This window comes from Corvus kubaryi, unplaced genomic scaffold, assembly GCF_017639235.1.
Source record: "Corvus kubaryi isolate FWS band 111438036 unplaced genomic scaffold, C.kubaryi_AGA036_p1.0 split1-131, whole genome shotgun sequence".
Taxonomy (NCBI): Eukaryota; Metazoa; Chordata; class Aves; order Passeriformes; family Corvidae; genus Corvus; species Corvus kubaryi.
In genome coordinates, this window is record NW_024582073.1 from 28897655 (window position 1) to 28902986 (window position 5332).

General features: G+C 42.0%; 1 long non-coding RNA gene across 1 annotated transcript in view; it reads left to right on the forward strand.

The window, feature by feature from the left end:
* Positions 1 to 4060, forward strand: part of LOC121676797 — a 7305-nt gene extending 3245 nt beyond the window's left edge. Inside the window, exon 2 of the long non-coding RNA XR_006020602.1 lies at positions 3943 to 4060. This is a non-coding gene — a long non-coding RNA (uncharacterized LOC121676797). The remainder of the gene's footprint in view (positions 1 to 3942) is intronic.
* The last annotated feature ends 1272 nt before the right edge of the window (positions 4061 to 5332 follow it).

The window sequence follows — 5332 nt, forward strand, 5'->3', positions numbered from 1 at the left end:
AAAGAAAGAAAGAAAGAAAGAAAGAAAGAAAGAAAGAAAGAAAGAAAGAAAGAAAGAAAGAAAGAAAGAAAGAAAGAAAGAAAGAAAGAAAGAAAGAAAAAGAAAGAAAGAAAGAAAGAAAGAAAGAAAGAAAGAAAGAAAGAAAGAAAGAAAGAAAGAAAGAAAAAGAAACAAAGAAACAAAGAAAGAAAGAAAGAAAGGAAGAACCTGAAGCAATGGGAGATAGGAAGACAAACTCAGAGGTAGATTGTTAAACTCATTTAGCAGCCAAGCCATCCTAAGATAGCAGCTCTCTGTTATCAATGCGAGCTGTGCTCCAGGCAAAATTTCCTTGGCGCATTATTGACCTTTAAAATTACATCCTACTCCCAATATTGCTCCATGCTGCTATCTTTTATTATACTTGGCTTTCTTACAGCATTTGTTTATCAGTCTGCTCTTCTGTGTTTACCTTCAGCCTTTCAGAAGCAATTACAGAGGATGGACATAACTCAAAATAACAGGTATAGCACAGGGCAGAAGAGAGGCTGACAAAGCTCAGGATGAAGGAAAAAAATGGGAAAGGGACTAGAGCTGGGAGAAGGAAACAGTAATAGAAATAATATAGAGGAATCCTGTCACTTCTCATTAGAATTTGACAGCACTGCAGCATAAAATATGCACAAACTGGCCACCCTTGGTCAGACCAGATGTCAGGTGCACAATCTGTGAGTAAAATAACACTGAGAGATGCTGATTCCAAAAGAGCAGAAATGACTCAGACTTTAAAGTTAACTTAAACCCCACTTTCAGCAGGTGAAGTTGCTGAAATGCTCTGTTTAAGTGCAAAGTGAGGGCCCAGAGATGGTACAAGGGATCATCCTACTGCAGCCAAGCAGGGGTTCCATGGGGTTTCAGACACCACTGATAAATTCGGTATGGCTCAGTCTCCCATGCCTTCTCAGTCTTGCCTTGAATAGTACAGTAAATACAAATAGAATAAAATTTGCTCCTGATGTGACTTTCTTCAGAGGATTTTCTTTCTGGAAGTGTTTCCAGGACATGGCTATCCCAATAAAAGCATCATTGCTCCTGGTCCTGTAAGCATTAGACAACAGATTTCTCCTGATCTACAGAGAGAAAAATAATCTCTCTGCATGAACAGTTCAAGCAATAGATCCATAAATGACAACAAGTGGGAGAGAGCACTATGCTGCTTTCCAGGGTCTAATGAAGTAAAAATACTGTAAAAAAATAAAATAAGATGAAGAAAAACTGAAACATTGCAAAAGAATGGTTTTGGCAGAAAAGGACCTCAGAGTTCATCCGGTTCCACCCCTCTGCCATGGGCAGGGACACCTTTCACTAGACTGGATTCCTCCTTGCCCCATCCAGCCTGGCCTTGAACATTCCATGTCCTTGAGTCTTCTTTGCCTTGATATGGCAACTTGCTGATTTGTCAAGTCTGATCTTGCTGTCTCAGTGAGCGGGGCTGACACAGACACAGTGAATTTCTCCAGGCTCCTGTCAGCCAGTGGAGTGATGCTGGGAACATGGCACATGGATCTTCCCTTATTCCTTTATTCATAATTAGAATTACGAGCAGCGTCAGATTGACAGCTGAGCAAGCACCAAGCAAAGTCACCCAGGCTAAGGGACACACGGTGGCCACAACGTCTTTGACTGGAAAATCAGCCTTGATTCCGGGAAACTCCCTGGGAATTTCTTGAAAGAGGCTGGATTATATCCTTTGTGAACACTGGTGAGCTCCATGTTGCTCAAACGATGACAAAACCCAAGGAAAACATTGCAATTGAACATACGGGGCACCTAAACCCACTGATCTCCTACACATTTTCTACTTTGTGTCATCTCATGGTTTAGTCTGCTGGAGTTTCTCTGTCTTGTACAGGAAAAACTAGGCACAAGTTATCCGAGATGCTGCTTGGTTGAATCCCAGAGCCTTTTCCACAGCCATCCCTTGATTTGTGGAGACCTATTAGCATGAGCCATCTTCCCCACCTGTGAAGATGGATGAAATAGCCCCTCTCTGTCTCACAAAAGTATTATAAACCCATTATAAAGATTACAAGGTGCTTGGAGACCAAGAAGGTGTAAGAATTATTAGCAGATTATGATGTAGGAGTTGCACTGAGACCACTGAGCTCATTTTCATGTAGACCTACAGTTATTTGTCAACAGCTAATGATTTTTACCTTCACCTGCACAAATTAAATTCAAAGTTGTGGAGCAGAGTCCATTTGCCAGCATATCTCAGTCAGATCCATTCAAATCCTGGGTTATCCCAGCGCTGTAATTATGTTTTCCCAATGCATGTGCTCAAAAAGGGCAGATTCAGGTGGAATGGGCTGCCCAGGGAAGTTACTGGAAATGTTCAAGAAAAGCATAAATGTGGCACTTGGGGACATGGTTTAGGGGTGGCTTTGGCAGTGCTGAGGAAATGGTTGGACTCAATGATCTTAGAGGGCTTTTCCGGCATTAATTATTCTATGATTCCATGAATAAGCTACTTTTGGGAGAGGGAATATTTGTTTTTCGTGAACTTGTAATCAGATTTTCTCGTGGATCAGCAGGGAGGCCACAGAGTATAATGGAAACATTTGCATAGACTTTAATAGGCTTTGTGTTGGATCCATAGCATCGTGGGATAACAGAGTGTATTATTACTTCTTCATCTAATAATCCTACACAGACATGGCCTTACACATATCCCATTGCTTTCCAAGGATAGAAAACCTCCTTGATCAATTTTGCCTCCCTCTTAAATTATTCTGTCAGTTGTTTGGCAATTTTATTTTTCTCATGATGACTGACATTACAAACACCACTTCCATTTATTTTCAAATATCTGTGTAGAATGTCTGAAGAATTCAAATCCTCTTTAGCACAACAAACCACCATGGAAAATACGTGCTTGTTGGTGTTTATGTCTTTGTGTGTCCTATCAGGAATTTGGCTCATTTGCCTCTGATTCCATCAATGTGTGTTTGTGTGGTTTAGGGCTCAGGGAACTGCATTTTTCCATGGTTTCATTATCCATGTCAGACCTTCAGTTGAATTTAATTGCAAGTGCCAGTCTGAAGAAACTCATTTTGTGGCTATCATCGTTAGGCAGAACGGCTGGGGGTTTAATTCCGCCCTGTCGAGGAAACCCACAGAGCAAAACATGAGAGTGGGAACAGCTATTGCTTTCTCATTTTGTAGCAGGAATTACTCATCACCTCAGTTCTTTTTCTGCTTTAAGCTCATTTTCTCTTAGTTCTCCATGCAAGGGAATCATAAATTTAGGGAAAGTGTATCTGAGTAATCCTTCAACCCTGCAAAAAATTTAAGCACAGCACTTTACTCTGATACAAACGGTGAGGACGGCAGCACGCTGGCAATTTACTTTAGACCTGTGGACAGTCTTTTGGCTCATCCCCTGGCCTGAGTGGTTCTTGAACAGCCAGGTGCATGGCAGCTGCTCTGGTTGGGGTCCAGGACAGAAGAAGCCTCACGGATCTTCTCCAGAAAAATTCTTCTTCTTTCCCACATGACCCAACTCTTGAGCATGCTAAGCCCATATTTGCTGGTTTGGCTGTGAAAAGGGGTTTAAAGTTAATGTAGATAAATAAAATGCTCCCCAGGCCAGACCCCAACCCCAAAATAATATCAGGGCAACTTCATCCAACCTGGCTTGAACAGTTCCTGGGATGGGGCATCCACTGAGCAACCTGTGCCAGGGCCTCACCACCCTCACACAAGGAATTTCTTCCCACTGGCTAATGTAAATCTATCCCCTTTCAGTTTAAAACCACTGCATCTTGTCCTACAGCCACCAGATGTGGGTACTGGACAGAGCCATTGAAGCTTTCACTGAATCCTTGTGATATCATAGCATTCTGGTGTATTTTCTGTGCTGAGAAACCTCAGAAAAAGCAGCCACTCATTCCTCAAGGCCAGGTTGGACAGGGCTTGGAGCAACCTGGGATAGTGGAAGGTGTCCCTGTCCGTGGCAGGGGAGTGGAATGAAATGATCTTGAAGGTCCCTTCCAACCCAAACCATTCTGGCATTCTATGATTCCTTCTGGATCTTAAATTGTTTCGTGAAATTAGAGTTTTCTTTGGATCACAGGGTAGTTCAGCATCAAAAAAAAAATTTCAACCCCTTAGGAAAATACACCCTGATAATTTTGGGCTCTTTACTCCGTGAAGGCAAGGTTGAGTGAGAGGAATTGCAAACATGTCCTTTCTTACTGTGCTCTGTTTCTCCACTTATACCCTGGTGGTTTTAGAGTGTTCTCAGAGGAGATGAAAGTTTGAGTCCCTTCGAGCAGAGAATGAAATTGAACCTGGAGAAGTGCTGTAGCAATTCCATTTTGGATTCAATGGGGTTATTTGTAGGGTTCTTTTTTCTGCTCAAGTGCTTTGATCTCCTGTTCACACTGCAAACCTGTGAGATTGCTCTCTGCTTTCCTGCTTCAGGAGAACAACTCCCAGACCTGGATTCAGCACAAATTCCTGGGTGTTTTGTGTAAACCACTCAGGCCCTCAGGCAGAGTCAGAAGAAGAATGTTGACAAGTAATTTGGGGATTCAGGTGGGAATTAAATTTGAAATAGGTACTGGCAACCATGCTCTTCCCCTTGAGAGAAGTAATTTGCTCATAAACATGAACAGAGAATTGGGATGTTTAGAAAATTTTCAGATTAAAAAAATTCTGAATGTCTGTGGGTTTGGGGTGTTTGTGACAGCTGAGGGATGGGACTTTTTTCTACCTCTCACAGTCATCCAGCCCTCAATTTAATTTGTCTCCTTGTTTTGTCCTACACATGGCTGTATTACAGAATCTAGAATTTTGTGAAAGTCCCAAAGATGCACTGAAAGTGGTTCCTGAATCACAGAACTCGTTATTTCTCTATCTTTACCTTAACAAAGAACCACTTTCCACCAGAAGGAATTTACAGGCCAGCTTTCAAACTTTGACTGTGACCTTTAATATAAAAAAGGTGCAGACAGAGCTTGTCTTTGAAACAGGAACATAACAAGTGGAGCAAGGGGCAAAAGGGCCTCAGATATTACAACTGAGCTGCAGCTGAAGATGGAAATGAAAGAGAATGTCTTACAGAAAGTATGAGATGTCTGAAGAGAGCAGAGTCCAATATAAACAGCTTTTCCAAGTGCACTCAATTCTCATTAACATGCTCTGGGACTTTGTTCTTCCCCTGTGATGGGTTTGAAGAAGGATTTGAAAATTTACTATTGGTTCCAGCAGGTAGGCTTAATTCCCCATCTAAAGCTCACTGAAGTCAAGGTAAAAAACCTTCTCCTTGAGGTTGGTGGACCTTGGCTCA